This window comes from Oryza sativa, chromosome 8 (genome assembly GCF_034140825.1).
Source record: "Oryza sativa Japonica Group chromosome 8, ASM3414082v1".
NCBI classification, from domain to species: domain Eukaryota; kingdom Viridiplantae; phylum Streptophyta; class Magnoliopsida; order Poales; family Poaceae; genus Oryza; species Oryza sativa.
In genome coordinates this window covers 13,471,277-13,494,559 of record NC_089042.1, presented here as the reverse complement: position 1 = coordinate 13,494,559, position 23,283 = coordinate 13,471,277, and the positions used below count along the sequence as shown (strand labels likewise).

At 43.4% G+C, this 23,283-nt stretch overlaps 2 pseudogenes; one reads left to right on the top strand and one right to left on the bottom strand.

Annotated features, from left to right (window-relative positions):
- Positions 1 to 7,297: 7,297 nt before the first annotated feature.
- On the bottom strand, positions 7,298 to 16,788 carry LOC136351549 (uncharacterized; annotated as a pseudogene).
- Positions 16,789 to 19,187: 2,399 nt separating this feature from the next.
- On the top strand, positions 19,188 to 23,014 carry LOC107281982 (uncharacterized; annotated as a pseudogene).
- The last annotated feature ends 269 nt before the right edge of the window (positions 23,015 to 23,283 follow it).

The window sequence follows — 23,283 nt, the reverse complement described above, 5'->3', positions numbered from 1 at the left end:
GGCCACGATGACAATAGAAAGATTAAGAAACTTTAGCCTTAGCATGATTGGGATCCATTAGAAAACACGAATAGTACATTTTGTTGCGCATATTTGATTGTTGTTTGAATATTGGTTTTTCTCGCGTATTATAGACCTTGTGTATCGGTTAGTCGTGAGGCAACGTCTGCAACTTCGAGGAGGTGAAGGTTGATCAAGATTATATCAATAATAAGGATTATCCTGAGCAAGGCAAGTCATCACTATTCCTTGAACATGTTGATCCCAATTGCGAAATTGTTTTGTTTGCAAATAAAATTGCATGCAATGATGAACATCCTACTTGTGATTATGCCATGCCTTGATTATTGTTTACCCTTAAATCTTTGTAACCATGTTTACGTATGAGTCCCTAGTCAACTATGACAATTGCTTAGGAATGCTATTCTAGAATCATGCATACTCATATTTATCAAATGCTATATGCTTGGGCAATTACCTTTGGGAAGGTAATTGAGATGCGGCATGTGGAGACATGAGCGCCACATTGCCATGATGTTGATGACATGATTTGTGAAAGGAGAAATAAAATTAAAACAACTGTTTTCGACTGGGGCGGACGGAGGATTTGGGTGGTATCTGGAAAAGGCTAGTACCGTCCCCAGTCAATTAAGGACCGAGCCATGAAGTTAAGCATGAAACGACCCCCGTACAACCGTACTTCTCGAATGGGTATAGACCTAGCGGATTAGATAGCCGAGCGGAGGCAGTATCCCTGCATAGATGGTTCACCCCTGAGTGAGGCAGGTGCGCTACGATGGGACAGCCGTTGAGGTAGGGCCGAGAAGCATGCCCTACATCGGTGTCGCCATTGGTAGGACTGCCATGAGTGTGTGAGAGAGAGAACTTAACTTGAACCATAATTTAATATGCGTGTGAGACTTCTCTTTCCCGGGAGCGCCAGAACTCCTCTCACTGCTAGAAACATGGACGCCTAGAGTGCATGAGGATTTAAGTTCATGGAGCGGGTACTGCCAATGCGAGGTTATCGAAAAGCTTTGCCGTGACGTGTCTCATGTATTGGGACGAGGCTCATGTGTTGGATAATCGCGGAGTGCGGGGTAAAGTGTACATCCACTGCAGTGTGAGTAAACCAAATCTATTCGAATAGCCGTGCTCGCGGTTATTGAGCACCAGGACATGTATTAGACTTGGCTAGACTCTAAATTCTTTAACTTGTGTGGGATGGGATATTGCATGATGATTTTTATGCTGATGGAGCCACTTCCTGAGAGGCGGGAATGTGGACGTCCTCAGAAAACCATAACGACTCAATGGCGGGAAGCTATCCTTGGGATCACAATGGATGGTGGACAGAACCGTCGTTGTTTAAAGTGAACACTGGTACTAAAATTTGATCAGTCTATGCTAGGTTTTAGGCTTGTGAAAAGAATTGTAAAATTAGCTTTATGCAAAAGAACATGAAGACATTCCTTGAAATACCCTCTATCATACGCATTGTTGTTGTGGTGGCTTGCTGAGTACGGTTGGTACTCACCCTTGCTATTCATATATCTTTTAGGAGAGTGTTGAAGAGAAGCCCTTGTCGGTACGCTTGCGTATCCAACAAGATGATCGGAGTGCGGTCTTGTTCTAGGTCTCGTTCCACAGTCGACTGCCTGTGGCATGTTAACCGGGCCCTTATATTATTTTGTCTTCCACTGTTGTTCTCTGATAGTTGTTGGCCTACCTGGCCCTAATGTAAATATTTAACTCTTTTAGCCTAAATTCATTCGTGATATGTTGTGATCCAACTATGTATGTGTGTACCAACTACTGATCCAGGGATTGGTACGGATAAACACAGAAGATTTCCGATTTCCAAAATCGGGGGTCTACATTGTTGCTTGGAAGGGATTGGATCCACGCCAATTGTTGTATTCCTTCAACTATGCATCAATGCTTGATTTAGTGGCAAGGCGACAAGATTGAAATTGTGCCAGCCGACAGGTCAGTCAATGTTGCCAGTGCCGATTTAGCTCTTTGGGAGATGGATGGTCTTGATTGTTTATCTGGAAAAGTTTGGGATGGAGATTTTCTAAAAGTGTCTGATTCTGATATACAACCAATTGAAGATGGAGAACCCAAGCTATTATTTTGAGGGCGTCGTGGAGCGTTCAAATGTCTACACTAAGGACACAGTAGATGATCTCGATGACAAACAAGGACAGGGTTTCATGTCAGCCGATGATTTGGAAGAAATTGACATAGGTCCAGGTGATCAACCAAGGCCGACATTTATTAGTAAGAATTTATCTTCGGAATTCAGAACAAAGTTGATAGAGCTGTTGAAAGAATTCAGAGATTGCTTCGCTTGGGAGTATTATGAAATGCCTGGACTCAGCCGATCGATTGTTGAACATCGGCTACCTATTAAACCGGGGGTTAGACCACACCAACTACCTCCGAGAAGATGCAAAGCCGATATGCTTGAACCTGTCAAGGCTGAGATTAAACGATTATATGATGCTGGTTTTATTCGTCCTTGCCGATATGCCGAGTGGGTTTCTAGTATAGTTCAAGTTATCAAGAAAAATGGCTAAGTCAAGGTGTGCATTGATTTCCGAAAACTTGAATAAGGCTACCCCAAAAGATGAATATTCAATGCCAGTAGCCGATCAGCTGGTTGATGCTGCCTCAGGACACAAGATTTTGAGTTTTATGGACGGTAATGCAGGTTATAATCAAATCTTTATGGCCGAAGAAGATATCCATAAGACAACTTTTAGGTGTCCTGGTGCAATCGGCTTGTTTGAGTGGGTTGTAATTGTCAGGGTTATGGATACCACATACCTAATAGTAGTTGACTAAATCTCGGCAGGACCCACCACATATCATGTCTTATACGGAAACTGACCTCGAGGGAGTTCCAAATAAGGAAAGACAACCAGAGTTCTACATTGAAACGATAAGGACTACTCGGATTGTATCCATATTGGTTTCCCTAGTTCTACTTGGACAAGGGGACACTTATGGGTATAAATACAAGGTCCCCTAGGAGGAGACCAGACAGTCGACACCCACCACAATATACGGAACAACAGAAGCCATGACATACAAGCCAACATATGCCAAGATAAGACGCCGGATATCGACTTCAGGGATAGGCCCGGCTAGTCCCCTACAGTGTCTCCGGATACTATCAGGAGAGACGAAAGCGCTATCACTGATCTCGTCGGGCACGGATTCGAGAAGGAAGACTACCCTGTTGTCGACTACGAGTCAGACCTTCAGAACGCCATGTCGACAACAGTTAGATAGGCTACCCATATATTGTACTTGTGTGATTATGGTGAATAAAGAGCAACGACCGGCTTCGGCCAACAGGATGTAGGGCTATTACCTGACAATTCAGGGGCCCGAACCTGTATAAAAATCCTCGTCTCCGTCTCTTTTACCTCAGTCTCGTGTATATCCTAGCACCGACGATCCCCATACTATGCAAATACCAGAACCGCATAGCCGATTTGAGGAAGGTTTTTGAGAGTACCAGGAAATATGGCCTAAAGATGAACCCGACAAAATGTGCTTTTGGCGTATCGGCTGGCTAGTTTTTGGGATTTCTTGTTCATGAGAGGGGGATCGATGTGATTCAAAGGAGTGTTAATGCGATTAAGAAGATTCAACCTCCGGAGAACAAGACAGAATTGCAAGAGTTGATCGGCAAGATAAATTTTGTTAGGAGGTTTATTTCTAATTTGTCTAGCCGGTTAGAGCCTTTTACACCATTGCTAAGATTGAAAGCCGATCAGCAGTTTACTTGGGGGGGTAGAGCAACAGAAAGCATTGGACAATATTAAGGAATATCTTAGCTCTCCTCCAGTTTTGATTCCTCCACAGAAGGGGATACCTTTTCGGTTATATCTGTCGGCCGGTGAGAAGTCAATCAATCGGCTCAGTCTTGATTCAGGAGCTTGAAGGGAAAGAAAGAGTTGTATTTTATCTAAGTCGTTGGCTCTTGGATGCAGAAACTAGATATTCCCCTATTGAGAAGTTGTGCTTGTGCTTATATTTTTCATGTACAAGGTTAAGGCATTACCTATTGTCCAATGAATGCACTGTTGATGAGGACATCAACACCATCGATACATCCACGTCCCCCCATATACAGCATGATGGTCCTATTACCCGCGCTCGTGCACGTCAACTAAATTATCAGGTGAGTTCTTTCTTGAGTTCATATTCCTCGTCTTTATACCTCGGAGACGCGTGCACTCGTGTTTTACTCAGGAACGATGGAGAGGATCCAAAGGGAAGAGGATTCGCGCGGGGTGGATTCGGACTGCAGGGCAGCGCCAACTTCTGACGGCCGCCACGACTTCATGCGAACTCCGATTTGGGCGTGCAAGTACTTCATGGAAAGCTTATCAAGTCTACTTTCAAATGGATCCAGCCACATGTCCATATCTGTTCTCGAGCGGCCGCAATTGTCATTTTACTCCCGACTATTTTCTGTCCATGGTGCTGCGTCACCTCTTTTGGCCCAATGGGCTGTGTATCCATGTTGGGCCCATTAGGGGCGCGTCCTAGGGTTGGCGCACGACCCTATGGTCGTTCTTCCCCTCTTTTTATACCTCTAGTCGCCGCCAAGAACAGGCGGGTTTTGATGATAGAGATAGCTTCTTGCTACCGGCTCGCAGCGCGCGTGTTGGCTAAACCGCCCGTCTGCCTGTAATCGGAACCCCACCATATTGTGTTTGATAGTGAAACTTTCATCTTTATCTAGCAATTTCAGTGCTTGTCCTACTTGTTCTTGCTTGTTCTTCGATTGCTTGCAGGACGAGTGCCCTCGTGGCCGGGTTGACGCGCACCACAAGTTCGCGGCGACCATTGGAGACGGTGTATCGGTTGCTAAGGCGCAGCGTCTTTGGACAGTTGTAGTCGGGCCGTGAACGTCGACTTCATCTAATCGAGTTATCCCTTACCTCTCATCGAAAGATCGGGCCACAAACCCTAGCGGGTTCGCATCAACTGTCATATGCAAGGCCGATGTTGTCAAGTACATGTTATCGGCTCCAATTTTGAAAGGAAGGATTGGAAAGTGGATATTTTCCTTAACTGAGTTTGATCTTCGGTATAAGTCACCGAAGGCGGTCAAAGGACAAGCTATAGCCGATTTTATTGTAGAACATCGTGATGATTCAATCGGCTCAGTTGAGATTGTACCATGGACTTTATTCTTTGATGGGTCAGTGTGCACTCATGGTTGTGGCATCGGCTTGGTTATTATTTCCCCTCGGGGGGAAAGTTTTGAGTTTGCTTATACTATCAAACCTTATGCAACCAATAATCAGGCTGAGTATGAGGCAGTTCTCAAAGGGTTGCAGTTACTCAAGGAGGTTGAAGCCGATGCTATTGAAATCATGGGGGATTCTTTGCTAGTAATCAGTCAATTGGTAGGAGAGTATGAGTGCAAAAATGATACATTGATGGTTTATAATGAAAGGTGCCGAGAATTAATGAAGGAGTTTCGGCTAGTTACTTTGAAGCATGTATCTCGAGAACAAAACATTAAAGCTAATGATTTGTCCCAAGGGGCATCGGGGTATTAGCCGATGATCAAAGATGTTAAGGTTGAGGTTGTTGTAATAACAGCCGATGATTGGAGATATGATGTGCATCAATATCTGCAGAATCCGTCTCAATCGGCTTCTCGGAAATTAAGGTATAAAGCGTTGAAGTACACTTTATTGGATGATGAACTCTATTATAGGATGATTGATGGGGTGTTGCTGAAGTTTTTGAGTGCCAATCAGGTTAAGGTTGCAATTGGCGAAGTTCATGAAGGGATTTGTGGTACCCATCAATCGGCTCATAAGATGAAGTGGTTGCTTTGGCGTGCAGGGTATTTTTGGCCGACAATGCTAGAAGATTGTTTCAGGTATTACAAAGGGTATCAAGATTGTCAGAAATTTGGAGCGATTCAAAGGGCACCGGCGTCGGCTATGAATCCTATCATTAAACCATGGCCATTTAGAGGTTGGGGAATTGATATGATCGGCATAATTAATCCACCATCGAGTAAAGGACATAAGTTTATATTGGTGGCGACCGATTATTTTACCAAGTGGGTAGAGGCGATTCCTTTGAAGAATATTGATTCTTTGGATGCTATACAATTTGTTCAAGAACATATAATCTATCGATTTGGTATCCCTCAAACCATTACAACCGATCAAGGTTCAATTTTCGTGTCCGATGAGTTTGTTCAGTTTGCCGATAGCATGGGTATCAAATTGTTGAATTCTTCACCATATTATGCACAAGCTAATGGGCAGGCCGAGGCATCTAACAAGAGCTTGATCAAATTGATTAAGAGAAAGATTTCTGATTATCCTCGGCAGTGGCATACTCGATTGACCGAAGCATTGTGGTCTTATCGGATGGCTTGTCATGGATCGATCCAAGTCCCTCCTTATAAGCTTGTTTATGGACATGAAGCTGTTTTGCCATGGGAGGTTCGAATCGGCTCAAGGAGAACGGAATTGCAAAATAATTTGACAGCTGATGAGTATTATAATCTCATGGCTGATGAAAGGGAGGACTTGGTCCAATCCAGATTAAGAGCCCTTGTGAAGGTTACCAAGGATAAAGAATGAGTTGCTCGGCATTATAATAAGAAAGTAGTGCCCAAGACTTTTTCGGAGGGTGAGCTTGTATGGAAGTTGATTTTGCCGATTGGGACTCGGGATAGCAAATTCGGCAAGTGGTCGCCGAATTGGGAAGGACCGTTCCAAATCCACAAAGTTGTATCTAAGGGAGCTTACATGTTGCAAGTACTAGATGGAGAAGTTTATGGATGAGCACTAAATGGCAAGTATTTGAAGAAATATTACCCAAATGTTTGGGTTAATGCATGATCGGCTGATGTTGCCGATACATGATAGCCGATGTGTTTACATCGCCTTGAGATGGCCGATATGATTATATCGCCCTTAGTTGTTTTTCATATTGAAATCGGTTGTGGTTTGCCGATGTACAATGGCCGATATTGTTATATCGCCCTTAGTTGTTTTTCATATTGAAATCGGTTGTGGTTTGCCGATGTACTATGGCCGATATATCGCCCTTAGTTGTTTTAATAATTTTATCAATGCTTTTGACATTGTAAAATTAGGGGGGCACATATATACAAAAAATGTAAATTTTTGGGCGAATTTAGAAGTTATATTAATCGGCACAAAGGATTGCTAAGACAGTAAAGTACTATAGTATCTTAGCCGATTACAAAAATTTCTAAGGTCTATTACACGGAAAGTCACCAAGACAAGTATTGCTGGATAGCCGAAATAGCCCTTTGCCTGATTTGTTCCACTTCTTCAATGGCTTGGGCATCTTGGGTGTCGGTTCCAGGAATGACTTTTAAAGACTTGGTGAGATCGGCAACATTCTTGATAGTCGATTTTAATCTTGCCTTCTGTTCTTCAATGGATCTTGGGAGATCAGCCAGCTTTTTATGTTCTATGTCCAGCTCGGCGTTGCATTCTTCAAGTTGTACCAAGAGCTCAATCTTGCAAGCCTCAAGCCGATCAATGTTGGATTTGATCGGGCCCTCAGGTAGCTGATCAAGCTTGGACTTCTCTTCGTGCACAAGCTGACGATTGGCTTGGATTGTTGCTTCGATATCTTTACGCTCCCGACGTTCGGCTAATCTTAGCTTGGCTTTCTCTAGCTTGAATTGATGCTGCTCAAGATAGATAGCTGGAGTAAGGATATCGGCTAGCTCATCTGGGATTAGAGGATGGATCTCATGTAGCCGAGTCCTAATAGGCCCACAGTTTACCACCAAGTTGTCCAGTGATGATGCTTCTAGCCGATGAGAGATGTCTTCAAGGGTTTTCTTTACATCATCGGACAAGGGAACTAAAGATTTGCTGGTGGTATATTCTTCTGTTTCTTCATCAAGATAGTCTTTAATGTCGAAGGAAAATAGATCGGCTAAGGCCTGCAAGAAAGAATTCTAAAAATTGAGACTCGACATGAGTTATGTGGTCGATTCAAAATTTTTATAAGACAAAACTTACCAGGATTGCAGGAGCAGCTGGTTGTATTTCTTTCTCAACATGGTGACTCCCCACAGCCGATGGAGTTCGGTCACTTGATGATTGTTGCACAGGAGGAGAAGAAGGAGGAGGTTGTAAAAGAGACAAGTGTTAGACAAAATCGGCTGGAATCAACTAATAAAAGAATTAAAATAACTTACTGGTGGAGCCGGTTTGAGAATTGTTGCTGCTGGTTTCTTTTTCACAGCAATTTTCTTCTTCTGCAACTATAAAGTCTGTGAGTAATCGGCCGAAAAAATGAAGTGATTACAAAAAGGATCAAAGAGAGCTGCTTACTCTTGAAAAATGAGTTGGGGCAGAAGGAGTTGGAGGGGTCTGCTTGGGTGAAGCCGATGGTGTTCTTTCTGTATCGCTCACTTCGGCTGCGGATTGGTCAACATCGTCTTCAATATCTTCTTCATCTAGAGCTTGTTCAATATATGGATCTAGGACAGGCAGGTCATCGGTTGGTTTAGGCTTCTTGAGTTTGGCCTTCTTCTTTGGGGCTAGAGCTAACGTGTCTGCAGCCGATGACCTGGTTCTTCTCTTCTTGCTTGCATCGGCTAGTTCTCTGATTAAGCCTTGGAGAAGAGTCGAAGTCTTGGGGGCATGATAGCCGATGACAGGAGGAGATGGCCCACCTCCATTAGGAATTAGACCTGGGGCATATTTGATATCTCTACCACTATTGCTTTGATGTGGAGGGGAAGATTATGTTGTCTGCAAAATAGAAGAGAGGGTTAGTCAAATTATGAATTGGCTGATAATTGTTCAAACAGAATTAATGAGATCAGAGTTTACCTGAGGTATAACATCGGGAAAGAGATCCATCATATACATAGAAGCCGATTGGTGGAATAGATGCAGTTTCCACTCGCCCCACCATCTGTCAAAGTTTTTGCTTTTGAATCCTGCCAGCTCGATATTTTCAATACTGCCTAGAGGAGGTCCTTGGAGATTGAGCAGCCGATGCATCATCAAGGTTGATGAAATTTCCCATCGGCATTGGATCTTATCGGCGAAGAATAAGCCGATTGGGAGTTGGCCCACTCCAAGTTGTCTAGCTGAGCTCATCGGGTGATAAAATTCATAAGAGACTTGAATGTTTCTTCCCTGATGAATGCCGACAGGAAGGATGCATGGGCTGATTGCAGTTGAGAAAACTTCCCTGAATTTTTGGTATCTTTCATGATTAATGTCTTCAAATCTGAAGTCTGATGGGAGTTCAAGGTCTGCTGAGTCTTCTAAGGAAACCAGACCCGGGCATCTTTCTGAAAGCCTTCATAAAAACTACAGAACCAATCCTTGAGCAGTTCAGCTGATAATTTTGCCCTGGCATCGGCTGGTGTGGATGCATATTCTCCATATGACTTGCATCTACGATGAGTGCGTTCTTCTCCATCATCTTCTACAATCGGCTCCAACCTTGGGAATTCAGCTTCTGTCACAGATGGCCGATTGACTACTTTCATGACCATTAGGTTGAGCCAAGATTGTAGCAGCCACCATGGTCCACCTGCTCCAACCACTAAGCCGACGGCTATTTTGGCTGATGCGTTATTTAACATATGATATAGATAGCCGAGGAGGATTTTGCCTAAGGGAAATTGCTTCTTTGATTCTAGGGCTTCGGCTACAAATTGCCAATTGGTTGTAGGACCACAGCTAGATCCACAGAAGAGGAACTTCTCTAGCCACATAAGCAAGAAAGCTACATGCTCCCGAGGGGTGACAGGCCCTTTGCCCATATATGCCGCTACATACCCCGACCAACCCCCTATGCTTTTGGTCCTAAAATCAAATTGGTTCTTGGTGTTCATACTCATAGGGTTAGCCGATGAGGTTACATCTAATCCAGTGATCATGGTGATGTCGATCAGAGTTGGGGTCATCGGCCCTTGGTTGAACAAAAAAGCATTAATGGTATTGGACCAGAAATAAGTAGCGGCAGCCATCAGAGGTTCATCTTTAGCTTAATTGGCTATGGTAAGGGCAAGCACTTGGCTGATTCCGATCTCGTCCCAGTGAACTTTCTTGCTAGCCGATACGCACTTGTACCATGTAATCCAACTTTTCTCGGGTGGAGTTTTCTCGAGAGATGGCCAAGATTTGAAGGTGTTTTTCCAGTGACCTAGATCTGGGTTGGCTAATCTGAAAGGAATCCTATTTGTTTCACCAATGATGAACTCGGTAGGATCAAGGTTGCCGATTGGACCAAGAAAGTAATGATTTTCATGCGATAAGATGGGAATTGCAACTAGGTTGGAGAGGTGCTGCGGATCCAAAAGAACCGAGAAGAAGAAAGCAAGATGAGGAAAGGGGAAATCAATCTGATGAGAGAAAAGGGGATCTAGCCGATGAGAACTCACCTCAGCATACTCGGCTGACGGCGCGGTAGACGGGCTAGCGGAGGACGAAATCGCCACGGGCGGAGATCTAGCCGGAGGAGGAATCGCTTGGGAATCGCTTCATGCACCGAGGGGATCGCCGGAGAGAGAGGAGATGGAGTTTGCTTCAGCGGTGAAAACGGAGGAAACGGTGTGAGATTTCTCGGGGACAATGGTTAGTATTTAAAGCACTGAAGTAACGGTCGGGAAATGGCAAAGTGCGACTTTTGCTCGGAGTCGATATATGGCAAATCCGAAACATTACCAAATATTCCGGACATGGGGGGCATGTGTTAACGACCAAATTTGGTAATATTAGTATCGGAGAAGAAGATTGAATCAAAGCGGAATCAAAGATGAGGATCATCGCGGAAACAGAGTAAGAATCAGCTGGAGTCCGGATCGGCTATGATTGGGATCGGCTAAGTCCGAGTCAGACTGGGTTAAGTAATACAGCCGATTCCGACAATGCGACTTGGTGTACGACATCGGGTTGAGTCGATATGCTTCAAGATGATTGCCACGTATGGATAGAGTCCTGAGAAGGCAATTGTATCTATTAATTAGGATATTTTATGTAATTTTCTTAGAGATATGTTTGGGCAAAAGTCTGCCGTAAAGACTTATGGTATCGTGGAGTTTGTTAGAGATAAGAGTCGTGTCCGATATGGACATAGTCTGTAATTTTCGGGTATAAATAGACCCCGAACCCCATGTAATCAGTGGATACATACGTTCAATACAATCTTGGCGCATCGCCACCCTTTTTGCTTTAGTTTTATTTCGACGAGTTCTTGCTTTCGGGTTGAGCTGCATCGGTTTCGATCTTCAACAAGAGGTAAAACTTGTTATGACAGCTTGCGTTCTCGGGACTAGTGCTTCCATCTTTATGATACTCTAATCTTGTTTATGTAATTCGTCGAGTTATCATATATCTTACATAATCTCTGGCAATATCGCTATCTAACCTACAATCGGCTAACATCTGTCGGTAGAGGGCAGCCGATTAGGTTAGACATCGATGTTGACTTAGATTATATAGGATATCCATCACTCTATGAAACTTCCAGCGGCTTGATTGTCTAGATATTGTTCTTCTTTTCATACTTAATGCTGCATCAGTTGAGTTTGATCTATTAAGTCGTGCTTAGAATATCAGTCTCTAGCCTGCCTTCTGGTTGCCGATTAGGGTAGTATCGGGGTTTCAGCCGATCTTACCTGATTTAACTACATTTATTCTATATGCTTCGTTGATATGTTAGATCTGCCCTCTATGCTAAGATCTTGTTGCATTTACATATATTAGGCCTTTGTTTAGTATATTCTACTTGCTTTAATATCTTAGTATAGAGTGGTATCGGAGTATTAGCCGGTACATGCTAGATCTATCTGATCGGCTATGCTATGAACATATATAGTCCCATTATTAATATATATTTCGATCTAAGTGATTTATACTGTCTCGGCATGACGACCGATCTATCCCAATCACTTAATTTAAGTATATATTGATATGAGGAGTATATATTGTTAATATCTACAACTGATCGAGTAGATTTAGTTCCTTCCTAATTATTTATGACTGCCGATCGATACATATATGACATCGGCTCCAAGATAAATGATATGTCATCGGCACTTAGCCGATCGGCTATCGTTTATAGGTTTAACCGCGGTTTCTTTGTCTTTTTTCCTTGTTGATTGCAGGATCAAATCAACTGGCACGCTAGCATACCCGAAGGCGAGTTTTGGACCTGCACTGGAGTTAAGCAGATCTCCCAGGCCTCGTGTTTTTCATCAACAGGCACGACGACGGGTTGGCGTGGTCGGCAAGTTGACGGCGGCGGCGGCGTGGAGATAACGGCGGCCGGTTTCTTAGCGGCCACGGAAGGCGTTGGCGGCGGTGTGCGCGGGTGCAACACGCGCACCTGGATGAGGAAGGCGGCTCGGCTATGGGCCGATTTGGGCCGGCTTGGGCTGAGGGGAGAAGAAAAAGGATTTCGGCCCAAAGTGAACAGAAACTGTTTCTGAATTTTGAAGGGGGTTTGGGAAATGGAATTGGATTGGATTTATATTTGAAAAGAATTTTAATAGGAAAGTTTGGAAGGAAATTATATTTGGATATAATTTCCAAAAGTGATATTTTCTAATTTGAGTGCAATATTTTTGGAAGTGGAATATAGTGGAATTTATATAGATGCACTCCAATGGGGGAGAGAGAGATATAATTGGGAATGTGTGAGGAAAATGGAGGGAATGGAATAAATAAAATTTTAGCCCAAAATATGTGGTAGGAAATCTAGAATTAATTATGGGCTAAATGAGGTTTTGGATTTGGGATGGAAGGATGAAATATATCTTCTTAGCAAACGAGCAATATTTGCAATATTTGTAATAGTATTATTCTTGTGCCGAGGAGGAAATCAAGCCAAGGGAATTAAATTGGCGGCTAGATTGAAAGGAGGAATTTGGATACTTGAGATTTGGAAAGGGAACTAAGGATAGGTTTGGAATCAAAGGATGGGTCGACAATTAATTCCAATTAAAATTGAAATTACAAAGAATTGGTTTGGAGGGTTTTCTTTGACCATAATTCATACAAATGAAAAGGGTTTTCAACTAAATTTGAATAAAAGGAATTTTGTCGAAAGAAGGTTTTAATTTAAAACCCAAAATCAAGAAACACCTTAATTTAACTAAATATATTTTTAAATGAAAAACACAAAAGAAGTTAAATACCAAAGAGGGATTTTATGCAAGTTAGTTTTAGGAGGTCTCACTAATTATATTTTCCTAGGTGTAGGAAGTTATTAAAAACATAAGAAGCGGCATGATGCAGGATTAGAAAATTGTAAATTTTCAGGATGTTACAAAAGGATACCGAACTCAGGGAACGTATGTAATCTACCTAAGGCTAAGACGATCCAAGGACAACAACTATGTAGGCTGGCTAGGCTAGAGATGACTTTCTATGTATTTTAATTATCTAATTTCCTATCTGTTGCTTCAGGCACCGACCCGTGCTAATCTGCCAGCGTGGTTCCGGCTATAGCTCTATGATGTATCCGAACGTGGAGGATTACTAGGACAGGATTCAGGGCTGTCACCACCTGCCATCTACCTCTAACAAATCCATGGGATACACAACAAACAAAGGTAATCTCTAACCTAGACATCACGCCTAAGTTATTAATTACTACTCTAATACTTGCGCATGAACTTTCTTTTTTATCCAGAGTCCTAGTACTAGAGCACTTAGTATGAATACTAAATAATGAACCCGCAAAGATGGAAATCTATCTTACTTAGACAAAGTAATTAAATAACATAAGAAAGGAACACGAATGTTTACTTTCTAGAAGAAGTTTCTCCCAACCCGGAGCAGAGTGTACCGACAGCTCCGGTACTCCTCCAGAATTCCTCCTATGAAGCTCCACTCGTCGAGGTAGAAGTCGGATGAGCGCTAAACTTCCGGGCACTCCTCCAGAGCTTCCCCTCACTCTCTACCTAATTTTAATGTACAAAAGATACAACAGAGCCTCTTGTAATTCAGCTCAAAGTTGTGTGCTGGAAATGAGAGTGAGCTCCTCCTTTTATAGGCAGGTATGACGATTATAGCCTATGCAAAATGTCCAAAATGGCCCGGAACCGCCATTAGGAATTAATCATGACCGTCCACATGAAAAATGGTGATCAACGGCCTCATGAATGGTTCGGCCGAACTGGTGGTTCAGCCGAACCCTGGACGGCTCCGTTCAGCCCATTTTTCCTCGCGGACACTAATTTTGAGGCCCTTAGCCCATTGGCATGGTGGTTTGGGCCATTTGGAGGTGTTTAATTGGGTTTTTTGGGTCCAAAACTCTATAAGTTTGGATATGCGTTTGATTATCCTCCTTCTTCATGTATATTTCCTCTCAACTTTGTTAGTTTGTCACCTACATCCAAATATATAGCAACATTAGTGGAAATGATTAGTAATAAACCATACCACTAAGTTGAATACCATATTTTATTCCGTATATGCAGGTATTGGCGGTCAGATATTATGATTTAAGGACCATCAACAGTAATAGAAAGATGCATGGTTATCATTTTATGAGGTTTATTATTCAAATACCTTTACAAACTTAGGAATCCGGTTAAAATGGGCATTTGAGTTGATGTTGTGATTGTTGAAAGTTATGAATGTTGGAATTTATGATGAAGTTTGTTGGTATGGAAGTTTTGGATGTTGAGATAATTTTTTGTGGTTTAACCGGATTATAATTACCCCCTTATACCATGGAAATGACATAGTTTGTACCCATCCACACGACCAAGTAATTGGACTTAGCCTAGTATATTGTCTCACTATATGAAAGACTGTTGGGTGGCTCGTTAGGAGCAGGTTTTGGGGTGAACTTGCGTAAGGAGTTTGGGCGGCAATGTTTCACAATAGTGGGTCTCATGAAAAGTGTGATGATATAGATACCTTGCCTAGGCCTGGCAAGAGTTCGACCACTATGATGAGCCAAGACCCCACTGTGCAGTAACTAGTAGTAAGTGGGACTCTCGAACGCTATGGTGTTTTCAGCATTACAAACTGTTCTCATCGTGTGGGTAAAGCTGGGCAGACACTACAGAGTCGTACTGTATTCAAATACACCGTGCTCCCGGTTAAGGAGATATGTCATCAAGGTGATTTCTACTCCTGAAGTATAAGTAGTTTTAAAATTAAAATGTTGAGGATAAAGATGATTTATGGTTTTTATTTCTCCTTTACTTTATCATTGTTGTATTTAATCATATCTCTTCACCTTTAATTATTTATAATATGTCTTGCTAAGTACATAAGTACTCACCCTTGCATAATTTAACATATAGATATTGTGCTAACAAGAAGACTAGAAGATAGCGAGGTCTATGACAATGACGAGTTTTTCTTCTAGGCTAGTCTACACTCGAGCTTTTGCCTGTGGAATTCATAGTTGTAGTTCAGGAGTTCAAGAGTTTAATAGATTAGGAGTTTAGTAGTTTAGTAGTTTGGATTTTTCTTGTATTTTCAAATAAGGATGTATTAGTTTGGATCTTTTCAACCTTTAACAATTGTATAAATAGCTTCTATGAACAAATCTGTGTAAACTAATCAAAAGCTGCTCTGTATATCAATCTGTGCGTGATCAAAATTCTGGATGATCACCAGTGGATATTTGGGGCACCAGGCTAAATTGGGTGTCCCCACACGTGGACCCCACATGTCAGGATGCCACATCATCACCCTCTCTCTCTTTCCCCTCCTCTCCCTTCCTCCTCTCTCTCTCTCTCTCTCACTTTTCTCCTACAAGTCGGTCGACAGATGGGGACAGCGGCGGTGAACTCGGTAGGGCGTGGTGTGGCGTTCACCATACCTCACGCCACCCGCCTACCCCATTCCTCCTTTCAACGGTCCGGCAGCAGATGTCGTCGTCGAATCGTCCGCTTGTTGTGCGCTCGCGTAGGCAGAGGCGTGGTGTCACTGCGTCGGGAGAAGACGACACCGAAGTCATGCTGGGCGCCTAGGTCGCTCGCGCGATTGAGTTTGTTTTATGTTAATTTGGGTATCAATTGTTGACCACTGAACCCTATCTCAAAATTTCCCATCTCTTCTACTCTTCATGTCCTGGCGGCTGGCGAGCAGCGACGGACGGCTCGACAACTCGGTCATGCGCGGGAGGCGGCAGGCAGCAGCAGGCCAGCCGCAAGCTGCCAACGGCGCCGGCAAGCAAGCACATAGAGGCGCATGCGGCAGGCACAGGTGGTGGGCTGGGCGTAGCCGCGTAGGCGCGTAGGCGAAGCAGCGGGCTGCTGCAGCCGGTAGGCAGCAGTAGCACCACAGGCCGCAGCGGCAAGAGCAAGCAGCAAGCCAACAAGGAAGCCAAGGAGCATTGTAAATTCAAAGTGTATTGAAAATTTTGAAATTACATTTGTGTAATTGATGCGAACTCTCGCATCGCGAGTTCCCCGTTGCCGTCGGAGAGGAGGAGCACCTCATCACGACAGCGAAGAAGCCGAGCCATGCACTTGAGGAAGGTGGTGCAGAATCCGAGGGCGCCACTGAGGACAAGCGCGTGGTTTGGCGAGCCACTTGTTGGACGAGCACGTGGTTGCCGAGCCGAGGACGAGCATCGGCTGCGGTGGCGGTGGGGGTGCTGTGGGGGAAGGTCCTCCTGCTCTGGTGCTCTCGCGCCGTTGTCATCGCCGCCGCCTCGTCGCCCATCGCCAACTGCCGGACTCTCGCCTCCCCCACCGGCTGGCCTGCTCTCGCTCCCGCTGGCCGGCGGCGAGCGCTCCGTCGACACCATTTGCGACGGCGCCTGGCCCTGCCTCCACCTCCGCGGCCACCACTGTGGTGCCCGGCCCCGCCTCCGCCTCCCGCCCAACACCGGTGGCGACACCGCGCTATTGACGCCATTCACAACCGCCCGCCACCCTCGCCTTGTCCCGCGTCGCAGCCGCCGCCGCCTTCTCCTCTCCTGCCTCGCCCTGGCGTCCTCCTCCCCAGCCGCCGGTCGGCTTGGCCAGAGAAGGGAAGAGAAGAGTGAGAGAGAGAGAGGAGGAAGAGGAGGGGAAAGAGAGAGAGGGTGATGACGTGGCATGCTGACATGTGGGCGCATGTGGGTCCCACACTGACTTAGCCACCACGTCGGATGAAACCGGGGTCAAAACCTTCGAAGGACCTAAAGTGACTGGTTTTGATTAGTTAAGGCACATTTGATATCTGATTTTGTGGTTTGAGAACGTTTTTTTTATCTTGATATCAAATTGAGGAACCGAAGTGTACTTTTTCCGAGGCATGTGACTCAGCCCATCCCGTTTGGTTGGAGGGTATTTTTAGGAGGGATTGAAAGTTTAGAGGGATGAGGCTATTAAGTGTTTTGTTTGGTTGAGAGACATGAGAATTTTAGTGGGATGGGGATCGAGAATTGAGGAAGGAACTCCCTCCTTTTCAATACCTGGGTAGGGGCAGGTAATTGGGAGGGAATTCCTCCTTTACTTTGTCTAAGTAAATCTCAGCCATACGTTTTTATTAATGAACTAATCTCCAACCAAACTCCCTATCAATTTTTGTCACCTCTACCAAATAAGATATTGGGATTAAAAATCAAATTCCTATCTTAATCCCATCATCAATTCTCTTATGTAAACTCCCAATCCCCTTCCATCGAGTTACCATATGAAAGGGATTGGGAGTTTATACAAGGGAATTGATGATGAGATTAAGATGGGAATTTGATTTTTAATCCCAATATCTTGTTTGGTAGAGGTGATGAAAATTGATAGGGAGTTTAGTTGGAGATTAGGTCATTAATAAAAATTGATGGCTGAGATTTGCTTAGACAAAGTAAAGGAGGAATTCCCTCCCAATTACCTGCCTCTACCCAAGTATTGAAAAGAAGGGAGTTCCTTCCTCAATTCCCCATCCCCATCCACCAAAATTCCCATGTCTCCCAACCAAACAAAACACTTAGAGCATGCCCAACAGCCACCCAATATTTGATTCCCAAAAAATATGAATTAGGAATTCCAAAGTAAAAATTGGGCCCAATAATCACCCTCTCCTCCAAGAGAGGCCCAAAAATTAATTCCCTATTATTTGTTAGTTTTCCACATAAGCAAGGTGGGCCTAGTTCGGTACCGATCGATCGTCTCCCTCCCCGCAATTGCGCCGAGTCTTCTCCCTCCCCGCACCAGCGCCGTGAGTCTTCTCCCTCAGCGTACCAACGCCGCCATCTGAGTCATCACCAGCCAACCACTGACTGCTGCGGTTTCTACAAAAACGGAATACTGAGGATATGCCGTAGCTATTCGTGTAATCAAGGAGGTAATCCCTAGCAAATCTTATTGATCTCTTGTGCCCTAGTCAATCTCTATGTGTTTATTTTGATATGTGAAGATTTACTGTATGGAAAATATTAAGTTTGATCTGATAATTAATTTTGTAGATTGATTATTGTTCTATTCCTGCCATCGGTTCCCCTACATCGCACTTCATCCCTACGGTAATAAACACTCCAACCCCGTGCCAAAAAAAGGAGATGAGTCGTCGAAGCACCCTCCTCCAAATGCTATTGGATGAGGAGTCTTTATCGGATGGCGAAGAAGAATTTATTTTTTCGGCAGTTGATATAGTGCACTGTCACATCCTGATTTTTGTTTCAGGATTTATAAATTATTTAATAAATTATTATTAGAATTTATATTAAATGTTCATTAATTTACAAGTGAAGTTAAATGTGGGAAATAAAATTTCCTAAATATAAAGCATGGATGGATTTAATTTTTATTAAATTCTCCATGGTTAATTATACTCTCTGGAATATTCTCGGATTTTTCGGAGCACAATTCCTAATTTTAATCATACAAAGAGCATTTCAGTAATTAACCACATATTAAATTAATCATTAAATGGTCTAATTATAATTTTGTTAAGTACTTTGAGTGTCCAAGTATTTTCAGGATTTTTCTTGAAATTATTTGAGCATTGGAAGTATTTTTAACAATTCAAAGATCATTTAAGTGATTATTTTAATTGGGAAAGTAATAAAATTCTCCTCCCTTGTCTTAGGCTGAATCGGCCCATTCCTTTCCTTCCTCTCTCTTCCGCCGGCCCAACCTGAGCCGCCTCCTCTCCTCTCAGCCCAGCCGGAAAAGTCTACTTTCTCTCCCTGCGCTACTGTTCATCTTCCAGCTCAGGCAGAGCCCGAGCCAGCCGTGCCGTGCACAATGCCGCCTTTTTCCAAATCTCGCCTCCCCGTTGCTCCTTTTTCCAATTTAGTTGAGGGGAAATATTCCTCTTATCCTCCTCTATCTTTACCCCAAAAATCGGAGCTAATCGTTGAGTATCTTATCCGAATCGAACTCGTTTTCGAGTTTATCTCCGAAACCGAGTTTTTGATTTCCCGGATCGATTTCTTGCGGGAGGAGTCCGATCTCTTCAATCCAAGGCTATAAATAGGACCCCCTAGTCCACCTCTTTCGTTTGCCCCTCTCCCGTGGTCTCCCGTGCCCCGTAGCCTCTCCGCCGCCGCCGCCGCCAAGTTCGCCGCCGCCGCCGGCCGAACTTCGGCCGTGTCGCGCCGTCGCCTCCGCCGTTGCCGTCGGTCGCCGTCACCGCCGAAAGGTGCGCCGAGGTGTGGGCAAGCTCGGCCGCTCCCTCCCCGCTGTCGCCGGTCACCGGAGCCCCGTCGCCGCCGTCGACCGAAGCCGCGCCGCCGCTAGACCTCGTCGCCTGCCGTCGTCGTTCGTCGTTTGATTCGAGAGTGAGTACCGTTGGGTTCGTCTCGTCGTCCTCTACGTGTACATGTCCTCCAAAGTCGCAGCCGACCATCCAATCTCCGGCGAGGTCGCCATCTTGGTCCGGCCATTGATGAGGTCATCATGACGTCATCATCGTTTTTCTTTTTCCTGTTTTTCTAATAGATTAAATCTTCGGAAATTCATAACTAAATCATCGTAACTCGGTTTTGAGTGGTTCAAGTTGCTAAATTCATCTAAAATCATGATCTACATGTTAAAAATATCCATATGTACTGTTTATGCTTGTTTTTGTACTGTTTATTTGGTTTTTATTAGTCTTTTTCTTCGTTTTGCGTGTTAGCTTGTCGTTTCCGTCGTTGCGAAGGTTCGTGAGTGCGTCGGGAGTGTTCAGAAGATTAATTGAAGACCGATTATTGCAAGGCAAGTCACACAAATCCTATACACAATCCTTTGAGCATGTTGATCTTATATTTAAATTCTCTATTTATTTCAACTGTGCATTTATTTTTGAATGTCACTGGGTGGTGTGAATCTATTCTTTTGTTATGGCCTGTTTGCATTGATTACTCTATTCCTTGATACCTTGGGATATTATAATTTGACTAGTTGAGCTTTATATATATTGGTTCAACTAGATGTTAGATATAATTGCTTAGCCATGCTTAGAAACATTAGCTCACTAATGGGATGAATCATATATACTACATTATTATTTATGGTTATATTTAATGGTAGCTCACGATGGTTAATCGTGTTATGATAATTAATTGGTAATTAAAATATGATTAATGGTGGGTTGTGAGCACATGGTTTTGAAGGTCGTGCTCATGGCAATTAAGGACCGGTTCGCGAGCTACTGTTGTGAAACATTAACCGTGCCAACCACAAGCCAGCGTGGGCAACAGCTTTACCTTTTGTATAGCATGGTTCATTGCAGAGCACCAGACTAAGAAGTGGCGGAGATAAGCCCACGGGGGTCGCTGGGGAGTCCATGCCTTGTTTTATAAGGGGGTGATTATGATCCAGGAATGGTGCACTGTGGTGAGTTGTGTTGTGCAGAGGGTATTGTCACAGCCTCTATTCGGGTACTTTCCAGTATCGCGACGCATGGTAGACATGATGTTAAGGCTGTGTCTTGTGGGTACAGTGGTACACCTCTGGCCAGAGTAAAACTATTCGAATAGCCGTGCCCGCGGTTATGGGCGGGTTGAGCAATGTTTTTCGTGATTAGTCTCACACCTCTCACAATAATTATTGATGCTATAACTGGTAATAATTTGTTTAGCTCCTGGTTTAGAGTTAGATCTGTACAGCCGGGTATGGTTGTTCAGGATGGTTGGGCCTGTGCAGCATGGGTGTGCTGTTCAGTGTTGATTAAAATTTCTGATTAATTACTCTACTGTTTTACTACTCTTAACTCTTTGCTAAATGCTGCTTTCGCAAATGAGACTATATTGTGCCATCCTTTGGTATCCTTGTGCATTTGCATATTTGCTGTGTGGCTTGTTGAGTATGTCATATGCTCATTCTTGCAATAATCAATCAACCTCAGTTGAAGACAAGTTGCGAAGGAGAAGACGTTTGGCTTATACCCCAGTTGAGCTGCCTGTGGGAGTGGAGCTGAAGCCATCGCTAGACCGTTAATTCCGCTGCTGTTTTTCTTTTCTTTTGTAAGTATGTAACGTTATTATTATGATGGATTTGTATATTAAATTGTCAGTTTGTGTACCTCGGCTGATTCCTGGACGAGGATTTTATGCACAAATAAGTTCGGAAATTACTAGTGAATTTCCGGGCGTGACATGCACGGTGAGTTCGATGACGATGAAGTTCCAAAGCGTGGTGGATCTGTCTTAGGTCATGCAGTAATTAATCGGGAAAGATTGGCTGGTCAAGATTGTATAATGATTATTTTTCCGAAGAACCTACGTACCTCGATGTTCAGTTTAGACGCAGGTTTGTAGCAGTGCTTTTTGTTTTGTCAATCTTTGTTTGCAAAATTGATACATATGAGAATTATTATTATTAATTACTATGCAGGTTTAGAATGAGGCGACCTCTCTTTTTACGCATAATGAATGCTATTGAAGCACATGATGAATATTTTGTGCAGAAGAGAAATGCGGCTGGTATCCTTGGACTGTCATGTTTGCAAAAGGTAACATCAGCGGCTGGTATCCTTGGACTGTCATGTTTGCAAAAGGTAACAGCAGTGTCACATATGTTATGTTATGGAATAGCAGCAGATGCAGTTGATGAGTATGTTCATATTGGAGGTAGTACCGTTATTGAGAGTTTTAAAAGGTTTGTGGTGGCTGTTGATGAAGTTTTTGGAGAGGAGTATATGAGAACACCAAACGAAAACGACATAGCTAGATTACTTGCTCAGGGGGAAGAAAGAAGGTTCCCAGGAATGTTGGGTTCTTTAGATTGTATGCATTGGCAGTGGAAGAACTGCCCGACTGCATGGCAAGGCCAATATAAAGGGAAAGAGGGGGTTCCTACTATAGTTTTGGAAGCCGTTGCCTCACGTGACCGATGGATTTGGCATGCGTTCTTCGGTTCACCTAGATCTCATAATGATATTAATGTCCTTCAAAGGTCACCATGGTTTGCAAAGCTAGCTGAAGGGCAGGCTCCTAAAGTTAATTTCAGTATCAATGGGCATGACTACACTATGGGGTACTATCTTGCATATGGTATTTATCCTTCATGGGCAACACTTGTGAAGAGCATTAAGCTGCCACAAGGCAATAAGAGAAAATATTTTACCAAAGCACAAGAAGCCAATAGGAAGGACGTTGAACAAGTGTTTGGAGTGCTTCAAGCTCGCTTTGCTATTGTCCGTGGACCAGCTCGTTTTTGGAAAGCAATTACTCTGAATTAGATAATGAGAGCTTGTATAATCATGAATAACATGATTGTGGAGGATGAGCACGATGGTGATTTTGATTTAGTTTATGATGAGATGGGAGAACAGGTGGGTGGTTCCCAAGAACATACGCCCAACTTTAATGATTTTATTAGTCAGTACGAAAAAATTCAAGACAAGGAAGTTCACAACCAACTAAGAGAAGACCTCATCGAACATTTGTGGAATCATCATGCAGATCAATATTAAGTTTAGATTTTATATTATTGAATAATGTCAGAGATTGTAATAATTAGATATTCACCGTGTGTTTTGTAATTAGTACAATACATTGAGGCCATGAATTTTCTGCATATTTCTTTTGTTTTCAAATATTCACAGGCATATTTCAGAATCATTACGCACTGATGTTTTTGTTTATTTATTTGCAAAAGACAGCAGCATCAAGCTTAATTATGTGGAATGTGAATAGCACTTGTTGTAATTTTTTAGCACCTGTAATCAGGAGCAGCATCAGAGAAAGCAGAGACAGACAAAGAAGGTCCCATGGTCTGAAACTCTGAACTTTAATCTGAAACACTCATTAAGAGGCTACCTAGCATCCATTTTATTAAGGAAGTCTGATAATGTATATGTTTTTTAAGGTTAGAGGAGTTTATTAGCACAG